Here is an 18,625-nt window from a genome sequence, read left to right on the forward strand (position 1 = left end):
TAAAAATAAAAAGTTCAATTATCCCATAAAGAACTCTTAAAATTACGTTCATGGAAATTTCCATAACACACACACACACACAAACGCACACACACACACACACACACACATATATATATATATATATATATATATATATATATATATATATATATATATACATATATATATATATATATATATGAGTCACTGAAATAATAACAGAACTTGAAGTGCTCTATTTTTTGCATTCTGGGTTAAGTTTAGTTTGTGAAAAGCAACTTTTCGTCACCTCATAAGTAAAGAATTACCTGTCAGTTTATATTTCTACAAGCTCCCTCAGTGCTTATTTATGCGAGCAGTATCTTGCTGTCTACTCTGACACATCTTTCTCTATTTTTGAATGAGGTCATTGTCATTGACAATGCTTTACTTGTGAGTCAACATTGTGGTGTATCTGCTAGAGAGAGTGGTGTGTCACCAGAGCATGATGAGGATGGTGTTTCATTACTGCAGGGCATCACACTTGCTATTCAGGTGCGGGCCAGTCCTACACAGAGACAGAGCAATTGGCCTCCCCCTCAGTCAGAGGATGACCCCCAGAGTGACGCATTTTCCTGATAAATGAGCTGCAGTAATTTCAATTGGCCTCTTTGGACTGAAGTGCCCAGTGAGAACACATGCAAGGATACACACACATGAATGAGTTGGTACACATGCACACTAAAATATGGGCATGTATATTTTTCACACACACACTGTACAGTAAAAGAGAGGTATCCACAGAAGTGTCCATATAGTATACACACACACACACACACATATACACATATCTATCTATCTATCTATATATATATATATATATATATATATACATACATACATATGTGTGTGTCTCCATTGGAGTCATTAGAAACATCAGTTCTGATTAAAATAAACTGATCTTTGCTGCTTTAGTCCTTTCTGCACAAAGTTTTAATTCCTCTGTTATACCTGATGAAAAAAAAAAATATATATATACACTAGTGGCATAGATTTTCAACAGAAAGTGTGTATCTATGTGAGAGTGTGTCAGTGGCGTGTGCTTTTAGGATGTGCAAATTTTCACAAGCTGTGTACGTGACAGCCCTCTTGTTTTACAGTGAGCAGCGTGTTGGTGGTGGGGGCTTGTGGGTGACAAGAGGTATTGATGAAATCATTCTTCACCCTGCAAACACTTCGTAGAGGCTGTGGGCAGAAAATGGCTGCTAACTACTCTTCAAGGATGTAGGATGGAGGAGTCTGTACATAATGTTTCTGTCAGTCTGTGGTGTCTGGTTGAGGTCAGGGTTAGCATGCATCACTCTGAGTCTGACTGAGCCACGTAGAGGTCATTCTGAGGCTGTGAACCCGGATGTCCAGGCAGCATGCTCTCCCTGTGATTGAGTTTGAGCTCGAGAGAACATGTGAGATAAGAGAGGGAAATAGAGATCGCACTGATGATATCTACAAACCAGAGACAAAACCAAAGGCAGGAAATACACTAAAATTAAACGTCTATTAAGACTGAATGAGCAAATTAATTCATTGGTCTTCAGTTTAATTCCTGTACACTTATAATCCCTTTTGACTGACACAATCTAGCAGGATACTAATGACTGATTTAGAAAATCAATAGCTGTTGTGGTTTTACGGTAAGAGCAGAATTGCATCACTGCAGTGAGTCATTGAGTTAAAAGAGCAGGACTGGATGTCTAGCCAAACACAACACCTCTGTTTTCCGTCTCTGAGCATATGACTGATTTTAAGATCTGTTCAGTGTTGACATGTTCAGGGACACATGCTTGTAATGTCTCCTTGATTGATGCGTCAGTATACCAGTATAACATCCACTGAAGTGAAGGTCAGCTCTGAGAGAACGTTAGCTATTGACAGTAAGAAAAGCAATAAGTGGAGCCGAATGTGTGTTAGATGTATCTTATAATGGTAACAATGAGGGTGGAGGGGGACCTCTGGTGGTTTGGAAACAAGATATTACAATAAAGAATTTCATAATTCATCTTAATTTACCTTAATATAAAGGTATGCTTGAAGGGGAAATTATTATTTGAAAGTTTTTGAATAATTCAAATCAAGATCACAGATAAATAAAAATAGATGCTCAGCTTTGTAATTTTAGGCCTGGAGTTCTGTGGTATGTGTTTTACTTGGAGGGAAGTTTTACTTTTACTAGTTGCAGTTTTTTTTTTTTTTTTTTTTTTTTTTTTTTGATTGTGGGATTTGTTTAAAAACTGCTTCTAACAGTGAAAGATTAGAGCCCACTTTTAATCACAACAGCAACAATTTTCTGTCTCTTACAGATTAGATGTATATTTTATGGCCTCTTTATGTCACCTGTAATTGTATTAAAATCATTTATACTTTCATACATGTCACTTCTTTTCTTCTACTGACATTAGCACGCTAACCAGCTACCCCCAGGGCATCCTGTCTCGTAATACCACCATGCAGTAGTGATACACTATAGCAGACATATCAAACTCAAGGCCTGCAGGCCAAATCTGGCCTGCCACCTCACTTTATGTGACCCGCGAGAGCTTTCAAAGACTATGATTATCATAAAATATGATCCTATGTTGCTTTACATAAGTACAGTGAATGCATCTCGATTTTGTTACCTGTGCAATGAAAGCATCTAGCCCAGTGTCTCAATAACAGCTATTTTCTATATCGGTTTTTCAGTCAGTGATGAGGTTGGAAAAAATGTAAATAGTCCCAGAATGTCCAAGAAGAGAAAAGTTGAAGCAGAAGGAAGGAAATTTAATAAGAGATGGGAAAGCAAATACGTGTTTATAGTTAATGGAGACAAGCCTGTATGTTTTCTTTGTTACGAGACAGTGGCAGTGTCCAAGGAATACAATTTACGACGACACTTAGACACCAAACACGTGTAGTATGGTAACCTTTGCCACCAAGAAAAGCAACAGAAGGTCCAAGAATTAAAAAGCAACATGCATTCTCAGCAGAATACGTTTGGAAAAGTTACAGCAAAAAATTGTGCAGCAGTGAAAGCCAGCTTTATTGTGGCTGAAGAAATCGCCCGAGCTTCAATGTGTTTTTCAGAAAGTGCATTTTTAAAGCAGTGTATGCTGAATGTATGTGAGCAGGTGTGCCCTGACCAGAGACAAACAGAGCCCAGAAACCAGTGGAAAATCTGACTGAAGAAGTCACAGTTCTCCGGCTTTTTAATTAGCTGTTGACGAAAGCACTGATAATACTGACACAGTGCGTTTAGACATTGTGGTGAGAGAACTGGCTTGGTTGGACTGGTGAAAGAGAAAAAAGCAACTGTCCCACACCCCTGATAACTTACCTTTTCAAAACTAGTTATCATTAAGTTATCAAGTTATGATTAAAACTAATAATAATTGATTGCAGAGGCAATCATGTAATATGAGAGAGTAGATACATTTACATAGTCTTACAGTTACAACTCTCCCTTTGAGGTCAACCATAATGCTGAAGTGCCCTGGATGATTGAGTTTGACACCCCTGCACTATAGCATCAAACCTGCCCTCTGTCCATCATGGGAGGATGAAGAAGTAACATTGCCCAGTGGGTGTATTCTAACCTCCTGTCTTGTAAACACAGCAATGGCTGTAGCCCTTGGTAAGTAACCAGCTGTTAATGCTAACATTGGCTATGTAGCAATAGCAAAAATGCACATGTAGCACCTTAAATGAAAATATGGACTAATTTGGACTAGTGTTTTCACTGTTTCATATCAAGCAAATTTTCAGAAGTAATGGTGAGAGTTGAGTTGAGAGATAAGTGATCTTAAATTACATTATTACTTTCTGCCACTGTACAGGAACACAGGATATTAAACTACAAAACTATCTTAGACTGTTCTAGCCTTGTTTTGTTTCAGACCATCATATTGTTTTCTAATTAACTGCTGCCAAAATTAAAGTGCAGAACAGTGAAGCTCAGATTCAGAAAACACAAAGGGCTTCTGTGAGTAGGCGTATTGTAAAGTTGTAGTTGTCCTTTGGTAAAGTAAGAGAAATTGTGATGTTTTTCGTTCAATAACACATCACAGCATGTCACTACACACACTTGGGAACATGTACTGTACGTCACTTTCTGAAATTTCTCACCAAAAGAGAAGGCTACATTTTAAGGGAAATAAAAACATGTGAATTCATTCCATTGCACAAATTCAATTTCATTTATATGGAGAAACCCAATCTCCTGCCCCACTGGGATGGATATAAAAGGTGGATAAAATAAGAGAAACACCACATGAAAAGGAGCTTTGAAGTAAGTGAATCACAAAAGCAACTATTCATGCAAGTCATATCAAATAAGTTGAATGCCATTTAGCCTTTAAAGAGGTCTGACAATCACCACTTTTTATATGTGAGTTTTCAAACCAACACGATTGAAGTAACTGAGTTTCAGAGGCCAGAGAGTCAGTGCCAGATTTTGCTTCTGCATCGACTGTAAAAAATTCCAGAATGATTTACTGTGACAGGGATAATAGACGAAAAATTTATGACAACATATGGCCAACACAGACAAACAATATCATCAGCCTAGAGGAGCAGTGGTTGCAAATAAAAGCTCCCTGACACTGCGACAGTGGTTCACACCAAAAGTAGAGCAGACATGTAGTGGAAGTTACATGCATGAGTTGCAGCAGGGCTGTTCACACCAGAGGCGTTTCTCTGTGTGAAAAAAGAAAAAAAAAAAAAAAAAAAAAAACAGCCTGACACAAAGGTGAAATGTCTTGTGAAAATAGACTTCATACAATGTGAGCAGAGGTACCAGCAAAGAGAAACACTGCTGAGAGTCATAAAGTTCTTCTTATTTTTCCACTTCGGTAACTTTATATCATTTTTTTCTTTCCATTTTCTCCACAGACTTAGTCATGCATTAAAGTAGCCGCATGTCATTTCTCATTCAGTGTTGTGCTTTGATTGGGTAAAGTCTATAACACTGAACCTCTCTCTGTCCGTTTCTATCAATCAACTAAATTCTAAACACCTAATCCCTGAGTGACAGAGCTGATATTCATTTGTATTTTTGTGAAATATGTGCCTTATTTTTAAAGACCGTTATGCTCAGCATTTATAAAACTATAGGTGGAGGTTTATGAACTCTATGTATGAATCTATACCACATTTGGTGTATGTATCTGACTCATACAGTAGCAGTAATAAAAGTTCAAATTATCGCTAAAATGATACATATATGCAAATCTATGGCCTGACCAATAAACCAACATGAGATATGTTAAAAGCTACCAAATTACCCCACACAGTACCTGTCAGTATTATGGCCTTGGATTAAAACAGTGTCAGTCAGTACAGCAGCTGTGTCACTCCCAAACAGCATCTATCCAAGGCTAATGGACAAAGACACATAAAGAGCAATAAAAAAGCCTAAAATAGTTTATCAACTATCTATCAACAGTTGTTGATAGATAGTTGTTGTTCTTTCAGCTAGCTGTGTTTACGTCTGAGGATAAGTCAAAAAATGCCCACAGTATACCCACAATGCCATTTTCACCTGTTAATCATGGTTGTGGATGTGTAATGCTATGGTTAGCCATCTTGTGGGAGTCATTATGTTCAATAATTACTCTGCGTGATCATAAAAAAACACCCAAAGTGAGGCTATTTCAAAGGACCCAGTGCACCCTGTGGTGCAAATATTGTTCCCTCATAATGTTCCCATTTTCCAAAACGATTATTCCCCAGACAAGCTGCTAAACAAATTCAAGTGTGGTCCAAACACATGTACAAATCATTAGGTCTTTGTGTACTGAACAGAGATGTTCAATAATACAGAGTTGGGGGCTTTCCTCATCCTAGAGTATAGCCAAATTACTTATTAACAACATCCCTGGACTTCTGCGATGAGATTTCAGATCTAAAAATTTAAGAGACAATAGCTGCCCTTCCTTACTTTGCGAGGTGATGCTTTTATTTGTCTGCTCTATGAATATCACATTAAATCTGACAGCACTGATTATTTAAAAGGTACCTAACATAACTTAGAAAGTATTCAATTTTCCGGTCATAAAATAGGTAGAATAAATTGAAAAATACAAAAGTAAATAAGCATAGTTCAAAGTTCATTCATTCAGCCATTCATTTACTCTCCCCACTAAATCCTTTTGATGATCACAGGGGTCTGGAAGGTAATCCCAGCATATGTGGGGCAGATGACAGAGAGATGCACTGGTGATTTATAGTTTCCAATCCACCAGAATTAGACACCTTTGGACTGTGCTGTGTTCTCACACTTGTACTTCTCACAAGTGTACTGGCTGTAGTTTGGCGAGATAATAAGGATGATTTATTTTGGCTGAAAAGGTCCATTTTCAAGTACACCGAATGAAAAAAGCTGGTGTATCCACACTCAAGAAGTTACTTTCTCTCCCTGTAGCTCTTAATATTCTTTCTAAAATGGCTGAATATGATTTGGGTGAAGTAGGTTAGATTAGTCACACAAAATTCTGACATGACAAGCACAAAAAGTGTCTTTTTTGTCTTTATCTTCCTTTTTCTCTGAAAAGGAGAGAAGGTGATCAAACTTAGGATTCTGCTTCTCTTTAATTCAGTTCTTACCTGCCAATTCAGTCACAGTTCCATTGGGTTCTGGTCGTCCTCATGTTAACTTCCAATCCACCAAAACTCTGGCCCTGTGAAGACAAGAGGCTGTAAGAATACTTTAAAATAGATAACACATTTACAGTGATGCAGCTTGTGGCCACTCCATTTCATGGGCTCCGTGGAATACAGCGTATGAATAATGCACTGTTTTGGAAAGATTATGATGTATCTACTCAGCTACCAAAAATGCAATTTTTTAAACCCCCAGGACAGAGTACATCTAATTCAAAATTCTCTTTACTGTTTCTAAATAATCATTGAGTCATCTTGTTAGTTTTCCTTTCAACCACTTCCTCAGCACTCTCTGCTGATGCTGATATTTTAGGGCCCTTTGAGAACCTCTATCTAACAAGAGGGACTTTACAGTATGCTACTGTAAGTCGGAAGAGCTCATTCCCCAGGGACAAGGGGACAATCAAAGCCATAAAGCCTCACAAACACACACACACACACACACACACATGCATAGCCTGCACATACAAAGACATGTACACACAACGCAGAGGACAGACCCTGCTGAATAAATTATGGGGGACAAAAGCAAACACAGATAACGCTCACCATCTCGCCTCTCCATCCATTAGTGCAGTGCAGGAACTGTGAGTGCAAATAAGTGTGTGTTTGATCCACTGGAACATCATTGTGTGGGCCTATCGTGACCCCAGACTTTGTTTTAAGATAAGGGTTTTCTCTGTCTCATTTATGCAGCTTTGTCAGTGAGCGCTGTTTCCACACTGCAGCTGCATTACATCCAGATGACCAGCAGCTAATGGCCGTAAAACACTGCAAACATATCTCTGCCTATCCAATGTGCATCTGATAACAAATAGAGTAGAATAGAAGAGAACAGAATAGAACAGGCTTAAAATTAATGACAGTTGCCCTTGAGCCAGTCAGTTGGGTTGAAAGAACAAGACAATTCTCAAGTCAGTCGATAAAAGTACAAGTCAAGTCAGAAGCACTCATAAGCTAAGTGCAAGTCTTTCTGTTTTTTTCTTTTTCTTTTTCTTTTAACTGAGACCTCTCGATGCACAGGCCTGATAATTGAAAATATGGTTATGCAAACCTGGCACTGTCTTTTTATTTATTATTGTTTTTAGTGTTGCAGGACAGAAAACTTGATGCTTAAGTGTTTTTGCTTCGAAATCTGATCAAGTCTTTACAGGGTCGTGTTTCAAGTCCATGTCAAGTCTCACTTCAGTGACCTGAAGGACAAGGCTGGCGATAGCCTATATTTTATTACTGTCAGCAAATCCCATGAAAAAAGAGTCAGCAATGCATTAATCTGTATTTCCTTATTTTCTACTACTCCTAGTGTGTTTTTGCACAAAGCCTGTATCCCATTTGTTCCTATTGAGGATTTAAATCTTTAAAAATAGGTCGCTAATATTTATATATTTTTTACCTTAATAAAAAGCTTAAATAATGCTCTATAACAGTTGAGCACTGTAGTAAATAATAATAATAGATAAATAGGAGAGTTAATGGTGAATTGGTTGGGCACTATTTTCAGGAGCAGAATTGGTGCTCTAGTGAGATTTAAAGCAGCAGGACAGAGTGTGTGGGTTTCACTCATAATAAACTCCAGTGCCCATGTTCATCTAAATGAGGGAACATGTCACCCAGTGCAACAGTGTGGCTCACTGATGATGACAACAATGGAGCTCTGTGGCACAGAGGAATAAACTGCTACATCAGGCTGTGGATACACACACAACATTTGTTAGAGGGATCAATTCACTGTTTGTCTTGGTCTTTTCAAGGGATTTGGTGACAGTAAGAAAAATATAGAATATCACCAGACTTATCCTTTAAGTCTGACTTCAATCTCAGTCCTAAGTCTCTAAATTCTCATCGCTAAATTCTGCTCCTATGGTGAACATACAGTACATGAGCATATGCTGTTACGACAATAAATTGTTTCTGTAATTATTCAAAAGCAGTGCAGGTAAAGCTGTACACTTGACCTGGTAATGCAAATAACTGGAATATACTGTAAGGCAACATGAAGTGCAGCTCAGTAAGTTGAAGAACTATCTAATGTTCTCTGGCTGAAACTTCACTAAGAATGACAAATTATGCCCGCAAAGTAGATGATAGTGATGATGGATATGGGCTTTGCCGTTGTAATCATTATCATTGTTGTTATTATCAACAACATCAATATTGCGCCCCCACCCAACACACACACACACACACACTCACAAAACACCGCCTGGCTTTCCTCCTTTGACAAAACACTGTATCATTACATTTTTCAAAGCATCTCTCAAGTCAGTGTTTCAAAATGTGTCAAAAAGATGTATGTTCTTTCTAATTAAGGAGAAAGAACCACACTCAACCTTAAACATGCCGACAGTCTGGTCTGTCAGAGACATCTGCTACTAGAGAGGCGGTTGAGTCTTTCCAGGATGAGAAAAGAGATGAAACAAAGTGTAATTTGCTAGTCTTTCTAATGTACATATGCAGTATTTTGTCATTTTAACTACAAGATGAGAGTACAGCACCCACAGCTCTGATCAGGTACTGTAGAGCAAACTGCAAGCACTGCAATTTATTCTAAAAATTAAATACCGGTCTTTCTTAAAAATGTCATGTCTTTTTAGCTCTTGTGTAGCCCCCCCATTTACCTCTAGATTTAGGAAGGGGAAAAAAAAGCAATGTAATACTGTCACAGCAAATATCACCAGATTGCATCAGTTCAACCAAGATATGACTTTCATGAGTATGTCACTGCCACTGTCACCGATTCTGAAAAGTCACACCCAGTGCAGATAGACAGCAATTTGGTCCCTACTACCCCCTGTGTGGGTCATATTTGTGACTTACTTGAGACACAAACTTGAATCACAAACATTAAGCTGTTAAAATGAATAGAAAGAATAAAAAAGCATCAATATTCACACCTACGTCACAGCAACTACATTTCAAGAAACATATCATAGCCACCTATTTTGCATGGACCTCAAGTCAATAATTTATAATCTCATCACATCTTCAACATCAGTCAGTCCAATAAACGTCTAGTCGTATCTTTAGGGATCTGCAGGACACCAAAGATCTACTCTGCCATTTTTTCCCTCTGTCTTTATCTCCCACGAACTCACAGAGATAAAGTCCCCCTCTGAAAGAGTAGTGGTCCAACAAATCAAGACTAATGTCAGTGCCTTCTGCTCCAGATTGCAGCATATTTTGACCCGCAGGTCACACTACATCACCAACTGGAAATGACCAGAAATGCATGTCAGGTTGAATCAATTGGCTGCACAGCCGTTCGTTCAATTAAGATCCTGGGCGGGGGTGGTCAGTGTGGTTTGCAGTGTGGTGAGTACAGGCTCCCACAGGAGCAGTAAGTGCTGAAATCAGCTCAGCTGCGCCTGCCATTTGTCATTATCTAATGGTAAATCCATCTGTGTAGAGGGCCCTTGCCAGGCCAAATCACTAACTGACCAGACAGTGAGGAACAAGGAAAAGAAGAATTGATAGATAGATAGATAGATAGATAGATAGATAGACTTGTGTTATTAAATGAGTATACCATGGATCTATTCTGTCTGATGTTGCTGGTACAGGCACAGAGATCATATCAAGAAGTTTAAAAAGATCCATGAAATCTCTATGGTTTGCTCTGACATGATGCAGAGGCACAAGGGATTCTAAGCCGTATTTTCTATTGAAAACAAGTCTAAGGAAGACGATGGTGATGAGATAAAACAAATTAACAGACTTAAAAGTAGGCATTAAGATGGAATACAATTATCTGGAACAAAGAATGCAATTTTGTAATTCTCTCAATTACATGATCTGTGACTTAATTAAATTAGAATGCGGCTAAATCAGTACTTTAATATGATTTTAATTAATACACGTCTCGGCTACAACATTTGTCAGCACACAATATGAGGGCTTACATGCTTTTCTGGCATATTCTGTTTATCTCTGTATGTGCGTGTATGTGTAAGAGTGTGTGTGTGTGTGTGTGTGTGTGTGTGTTTTAATAGGAATGCTTGTGCCTGCACTGTATAATGAATTAGCTGTCAATAATCACTGCCACTGACAACAAGACTTTCGTGAAATATGGATGGATATGCTGCCATTATATGCAGCTTAGCCAAAGTGATTCAGATGCACTGATACATGTTTGCCAGATTTCCTTTTTTTGGAATGGGCAAACTGGCACAAGATGAGATCTGTTTATTTTAATAGGATGGCTTCATGTATTTGGGATGACACAAAACATGGCTGTCTACAAGTCCAATGGAATTGAAATGGCTGTAGGGCTGAAGGATGACAGCAAAACATGATAGAACACAGAGTGCCTTGCCCAACATATTATCCTTGCCATACATTTGTTGTCAACACATGGTATTGTTTGTTTAAAAGAAATGCTTTTACAGACATCGGTTTAGCACCACAGTTTAAAATTCTGCTGCACCAAAGGGATGCCGCAGAGAAGCTCATTGCAGAGTGGAATTAGTGCAATCAGGGGAGATATGGAATTAATATGTCTGATTAAGTGCCTGACTGAATTAGCATTTGGAGTCCAAAGAGATTTCAAGCAGGAGGGGAGGGATGAGATATGTTCTGCGGAGAGGAAGAAAGGCTGACAGATTGGGCTATAGAGGAAAATAGAGTAACAAAGACAAGAAGGGGGAGAAAAGGTAGAATGCCTGTGATTTGAAGAGTTTTATAGAACATTTCCTTTGGCTCTTGGTTTCACTCAGACCAGTCTTGTCTCTTTGATTAATTATTTTTGACAAGGAAATGTTCCTTCCACTCATCTGCCTGTGAAATGGATTCATAGTCACCTTCCTGTCTTAGGTTTTCACTAGTATACACACCAGCTGTCAGTCGTTCATCGTGTGAGAGGTAATTGGTTTGGCCCCATCAAAAATGTTAGAGTCCTTGAAGACAATGCGATCTGTTTTCCTGAAGAACCTGTCATTAGGGATGAGAGAGTTACATGGAGATGCTTATACTTGGAGGAGAAGACATTAAGGATGATACAAAGAGGGAGATAGTCAGAGGGAGGCAAATAAGGACACAACACCAACAGTCGAAAGGCAGAAGGAAAAGTCAGGCAAAAAGGTAGTTTGAGGAGAAGCAGGGAAGATGAAAGACATAGACTACGTGGTTAGCCCCCGAGAGAGAGGAAGAGAGAGAGAGGGATAGTAAATTACCAATATGAAATCTTTCCCTCGAAATGTCTGGCTCTCATATGAAAGGCTGGCAAAAGCCCCTGAAGAAAAAATGCATGAGAATGGATGCCATGCTAATGCAGGGTGATATGGGAAGAATAACACACTATGCCAATCTGCATGTGTAATGCAAATCAATTGAGATTGTACAATAGGAGGCTAACTAAAAGCGACTCTGCTTACAATTCTTGTTAATTAGTAAGGACACGTGGTCACTCTTAAAAAACTGAGAATGAAAGAAATGTAATGAGGTAAGAGGAGAGGGCAAAGAATAAAATGTAAGCCGAGAAATGAAAACCTTGGACTGGGAGGGAAGGAGAATACAAATTAAGAAGAAAAGGTAAAGTCATACATAGAAATCTTTGGGCAAATGAATGTGATATGTGAGCAAAGAAGGTGAGAGACCCATGGATGGCGGGGATGGAAGAGGAGTGAGTAGGGCAGTGGATTCTTTTTGATTATAATTCATTTCATTTCCTACTGAGATGGACATCATGGTGATTCACTGGGTGTGTCAGTCTCCAGGAGGAGATGAGAGCAGTAGCTGAAGTGGTTTAGTGAGCAGCAACGTCAAAGGAACAGGGCAAACTGACAAATTAGAGAGATATTCTCTCATTTCCTCCTTCTGTTCTTTCTTCAGAAGTTACTCATTTGGATTTTTCTTCTTGAATTAAATAGTAGGGTGCGACTGATGTTCCATTTGATGCAGGAACTGACTTCTTGGTGCAGTCACATTAAGCTGTTTTATGATGACATGCCTGAATCTAACTATGCTATGAAAAAAAATACTGGAAATCTGGATTATTAAGTGTTTAGGCAGTAAGAGCGAGCAGACAAAACTGTCTAAAATATTTAGTAGTTTGTTGTGTCAGCACAAAAGTAGTCAGTTCAGTTTGATTTTTTTGCTCTGCTGTTGACATTGACAACAGTTGGTGGATCCTTTGGTCCAGTATCTTGACAACCACTGGCTGGATTGCTGTGATATTTAATATGGATCTTTGTTCATGGTCTCCAGTGAATGATAAAGGTTGATTTTTGTTGGCCCCTCTTGACCTTTTGTATGGCACTGCTGTTAGGTCAGAATTAGCTATGGATATTCATATTGCACAGAGGATCAATCCTAATGTTTCTGGTGACCCTGTGACCTTTCCTCTGGTGTCAACATGATAAGATTGTCCACACACCAGAGGATGAACCCTTTCAATTTCTCAATTATTTTTTCTGGTGCTACAATTCAGTCAAGTTGTCAACATGAGAGGCAAGATATTAAAATGACTTGGCTTATTCCAATGTAATCTGCTTTGGATATCTGTGATCCCCAGAGCATGAGTCTTGCTCTCAAGTCTCTTTTGTATTCTGATCTTACTGTGACTTCCTGAATAAATAAAGCGTAACTGACTCTCCTTTCCTGCTGCTATCAGGAAAGTGTTTCCACTTGTACACAGGCAATATAAAATCCTAATGGGCAAACTGCAACAATGATTACTTTACATATCTGTGCTCCCCAAAGCCTTCTGCCATGTGCTAAATATATAAATAGAAGAAATTGATTTTTAATGTTCCCATGACCTTTTCTGTCAGTGCTATGCTCAGTATAAACTTTACAGTATACATTTTCTTCTTTGAATACTTCAGAATATGGTGTAGCAAACATTACAATCCCTAGAGACAGCTGCAGGGCTCAAGACTTCTGTGTTTGTTTTACATGTGAATGTGTGTGTTCATTTGTGCCTACACTATTGTCTACACAGTATGTAGTGTATGGATACATGTTTATAAATGAACAAAGTTTTGTGTTTTTCTGTAGTACAGAAAAAAAAAAATCAAAGCATACACTCTGTCTCAGTCTCACATGGGAGAAGTTAGTACACAAGCTAGTATAACAACCTCTTAGTGCATGCATGTCTGTTTCCACACACAGGGGCAATTCCTCACCCAGCTCTCTGAAAATTCATGCAGGCACATTTCACTGGGATGTGCAAAATCACACAAAAGACTTGTCATGCAGGCTACAGTTATGAACCATGCAAAGGAGTGAGCATATAGGAGTGTAGCTACCACATTCCCTGTTGGGCTCAACGCTGGGGGATCCTAAGCGGATTTACAGTGCGATATCAGCACTAAGCAGAGCGTTCATTACAGGTATCAGGAGTTGAAGTTGATAGTGGAGTTAAGAAAGGAAATGCTGACATGTAACCAGAGAAAGGTGGTAATATGAAGGCCAGATAATAATGCTGAACATTATCTTGCTAAATGCAGGCAGGGGAAGGTAGAGAAAAAGAGTGGGAAGAGAGAAAGTGAGCATCTGTATATTTAATGTCTTATTGTGTGTCTGTCCAGAGCCAAGTTACAAAACTCTTGTGATGACTATGCAAGACATTTGGAAGAGGAAACGTTTGTATTCGATGCTCTCACGGTCTATAATATTAACAGGAATTATCAGAGCGTGACATTAGCTGTTTCGTGCCAGCAGGCCCACGGAGATTATTACTAAAAAAATAATGATGCTGAATATATAATGAAGTAATTGTGTTGACAACTGCAAAGTGGACAATCAAACACAGCACATGCACATGAGAGACATCCTTTCTTCCGCTCGGCTTTTTGCATGAAAGCTCAGGGAGAAGAATCAGATAGCAGGGAGCACTCGTCATGCACAATCGGCCATGAGTCTCTCTCTTGACGAGGCCATCAGCCTTATAGTGCTTTCCAGAACAATCTCGCGCCAGACTAGCCTTTAGCTTCAGTGCCTGGCAGCACCAGCTGCTACGCTCTGCCAGTCGTGCTTGCACAGGGAGCGAATGCTCCATTGCGGAAGAGATAAGTAAATGTTTTTTATTCCATGTACAAAAGGAGCATCGTACTATGTACCTTGACAAAAGCTGATAACACAGGCTTGTAGCAGACAGGACTCAGAGGGTGGAAGTGGAAAGATGCATATGATACTTCAGTATGTGAGTCATCATGAAGCTGGAGGTGTTTAAGTGGGGAACAATGAAGACAAAAAATATGATGCAGGGTAAGTGATAAGTCTTCTCCTGAATTTTGGTTACTGCATTTGTTGGCAAAACAAAAAGCTACTTTTGGGTTGATGAACAGACTTACATACTGTAAATCATTTCTAATATACATACCACAGATGAAATCATACCTATGGGCCATGTTCACAGCACCGTACTTACTGTGGGCACACATCCATATATGTGTCGTGAATTAATATTTTAAATACTGTTTCATCTTTCCTTCTGCAACATGGAAACACTGGTCATCTACATATATAGTACATATGGACAGAGTGTACATGTGACAGTGTGTGAAAAAAAGATTGAGTTAAAGAGGGGAGACAGAGAGATAACTACATGGAAACTGAACGCTGCTCTTGGGAAAGCTCTCTTTTTCTCTCAGAGGAGAGGGAGGCCGTCTGAAGAGGTTATTTATTTTTCATCTGGAGATGGAAACTTAAGAGCAGTGGGGAGAGCCCCAGTGGAATTACTGACTGGAGATGTACCCTCCTGGGGCTACTGTCTCTCTTTGCTCCCTCTCTCTCCCACTCCCGCTCACTTTCCATCTCCCACCTTTCTGATCTTCACCAGAGAGCTGCCACTGTCTCTCTGGGAGAAGGGGGAAGAGGAGAAGAAAAAGAGGAGCTGCTCATTCTCAATGCCATCTTTGCCTGCCTCACAGTCAAACTCTATTCATCCCACACTCCTGTGGTCTGCAGAGCTCTGCTTGGCTTTGCTCAACTATATCTGCACCACGCAAGCTGAGCCGAGTTCCTCCTCAGACTCCTCTCAGGCTTGTCTGTCTCTACGTGGGAAGCATAGCTTCTTATCCCAGCCCTCCTCATTAACAGCATTCCCATCACACTACAGAGTCATTAAAAGAGCCACTTGTCCTCCCCCATCCCCTCTGGTGTTTTCCTTTCATCATTCCATTTCTCTGTTCAGATGAACTAGCGGTGTGAATGTCTTGGCTGACACCTTTAGTCCACCAGGACCAGAGTGAATTATTGGGAGGCAGAGAAGTGGTGCTACATAAGCTTTGTAAAGCTGCCTCTCTGTGGTATGTTCCAGGCATTCTGCTGTTGTCATGGGAGCCCATGAAAGGCTGCCTTTCTGCTCTCTATTTCTCTTAATGAACAAAGGTGTCAAATGCATCCTTACATTCAGGTCATTTGGGAGGTTTTCCATAGCTGCAAAAAGTCAAGATACTAAAAATAAGACTGCTGCAGAAAGTATGCAAGGGAGCTCATACTTTCAGACCGATGTGAGGCAATCCCTTCCCCTCTGTACCATCCGGGGAGGGATCCAGGCCTCGTATCAGTGCAGGTTTTCAGCAAGCACATAATTAATATGACATTGTTGCCACAGTAAAGTATTCCTTGGCTGCAGAGTTCCTGTGCAAGAATCCTCACCTGGCGAGAGCGGGGCATCCCAAAAGTTTGCCATTTCCGTATGACTTTTTCCTGCATTCTGAATGCTGTGCCATAGTGCAAATCTTCTCTGCTGTCTAATTTTATAAGCTGGATAAAAACAGGAAGGATGAACCATCGCATGCTTTTACATCTCTGTGGAGGGAGAGAGAAAAGGTCTGAGAGGAGTGGGGAACTAATGGAGGACCTGCTGCAAGAATAGAGTAGGGTTTGTATAGAGACACACTCGTCATTATTCCTCAAATAGAAACAAGCCTAGCCTCTACTAATCTCAGTCACAACAGTAATGAGAAAATGGACTCTGCTTTCACTGCCTCTCAAAGCCACAAGCTAACAATGGATGTAGGAGAAATCAAATTTGCAACCCCCACGCGATAACCTCCTTATTTTCTTCCTCTTCCCTTTGCCTGTCCCTCCCTTCGCCTTTCTCCCTCCCCTCTCTCTTCCTCTGCACTCCATCCCCCGCCTAGTTAACTTCATTGGTTGGAGAGGAAGAATGCTGAGGATGCAGGACTAAGGAGAAACCAGCATCAATTAGACTCTAAAGTGCACTTTATTTATTTATTTTTTTTTTGTCCCCACCATGCCAAATTAAATTACATTGTAAATAAATAAATAAATAAAAAGTGCAATGGAAAAGCAATGAACGTAAATTATCAAAGCAGAACCTCAGCATGAGTCATTGCTCAATATCGGCAATATCAGTCTTACGTTTAATGATCAGACCTCATAACACCTGTATGCACAGTAAGAGTCTATATTTATTCACATTGCTTCCAGCAGCCTCTTTATTCACAACATACATGGAAGAGATCACACCCATTTGATAAGTGATATTTTAAGTGATATGCTTAAAGGTACTAGCATGTTCAAAGGAATTGTTTGAGAAAACAAAAAGCTGGTCACACTTGTTAGAAGTCATTTTATTGTTTCTTCTCTCATCCTCCTCTTATGTTCTTTTTCCGACTTGGTTAGAATATGCACTGTATGTAACAGAAGAGATCAAACTGCTTTGATAATTCAGCTGAGAACACTAGTGGGAAACAAATTAAACATGATAACTAAGACTATACTTCCCCCCCATGTGGATTAGATAGATAGGGTATAACATGTGTGTCTGCAAGCGAGCAAGACACAGAGAGGGGAGAGAAAGAACTAGACAGCAGCTGTGATTCCCCTCTATTTCTTTTTTGGGAGGGCTGCCAGGTCAGATGGCGTGGCACGACGTGACCTGTGTAAAATGTTACTACCATTTGCCAGTGTTTTATCTTTCTATTTTAAGAGTGCAGTGTAAATTCTGACCTGGACTGAAAAATATGTGGAAGATGTGGATGGAATGCCAGCAGCAAGCTTTCCGTTTAAATCCACTCGTCTTCCCCGCTACAGTAAATTGTCAATAAAGACTTGAAGAAATAAAATGGCCTATCGCATCTCATGACTAAAAAAGGCATTGTGTTACTTAACAAGTCACAATAAAAAACTAAGGTTATTAGATTTTCATGATGTCTTTCACAAGGCATGATGTTTCATAACAGCACAGTTCCACTAAATATGAGGACTTCAAGGATTATTGTGCAAATCTGTGATTTTGCTCCATTTATTTTGTTGTGTAAAGCTGCTCTGATATCACAAGATTGTACACAGATTATCAAGGTGCATGCAGTGATGCAGAATTCTAGATACTCCATGATTAAAGTTATTTGGCCTCATCAGTGTGGAGCACTTGGGGATATCAAGGACATCAAGCTAAATAAGAGCAAGAGAATTAAAGAGGTAGTGAGATGAGAGGATAAAATAGGCCATCACTCTAATGTTACAGGTAATAGATAAACTTGCTGAAATGTCCTTGTTTATATATTTCTTTAAGTGTGGATATTGAATATATTTATTTTCAAATTGAGATTAATACACCAAATTTTAATGTTAAATTACAGATGAAGGTTGTTGGTAGGAATACACAGTAACACCATATAATAAAATACAGTTAGATTTAGGGATTTGACACCTCTAATACAGCCATGCAAAGAATAATAAAAGTTTCATGACATTCGTCTCTATTTTATAGAATTTGTAAGGGGTTGGACTGCGTTTTGTTGATTTTTATTTCATTTTTATTTTTTCCAAAGGTCAATAAGGGTTGGTTCTGTAAGATTCATGTTTACAACAGAATGAATGTGACTGAATGGTTACATGTAATTGTTTGGTCACATCTGAAGGACATGAGGACAAGCTTACTCAGGTAGAGCTATGCAAGTCACTCAGATGTCCTTTTCTAAACCAGATATTGTATCAACCAAGTCTTTTTCTCATAACTATGTATGATAGTATACTGGCCAGCTTGTCATTTTATTTG

General features: G+C 39.3%; 1 protein-coding gene across 1 annotated transcript in view; it reads right to left on the reverse strand.

Annotated features, from left to right (window-relative positions):
• Positions 1-18,625, reverse strand: part of lrrc4ca (leucine rich repeat containing 4C, genome duplicate a) — a 50,690-nt gene that overhangs the window by 12,934 nt on the left and 19,131 nt on the right. Inside the window, exon 2 of the mRNA XM_018664280.2 lies at positions 6,598-6,671. The gene's annotated coding sequence lies outside the window, so the exon portion shown is untranslated. The remainder of the gene's footprint in view (positions 1-6,597; positions 6,672-18,625) is intronic.

This window comes from Lates calcarifer, linkage group LG10, assembly GCF_001640805.2.
Source record: "Lates calcarifer isolate ASB-BC8 linkage group LG10, TLL_Latcal_v3, whole genome shotgun sequence".
NCBI lineage: Eukaryota > Metazoa > Chordata > Actinopteri > Centropomidae > Lates > Lates calcarifer.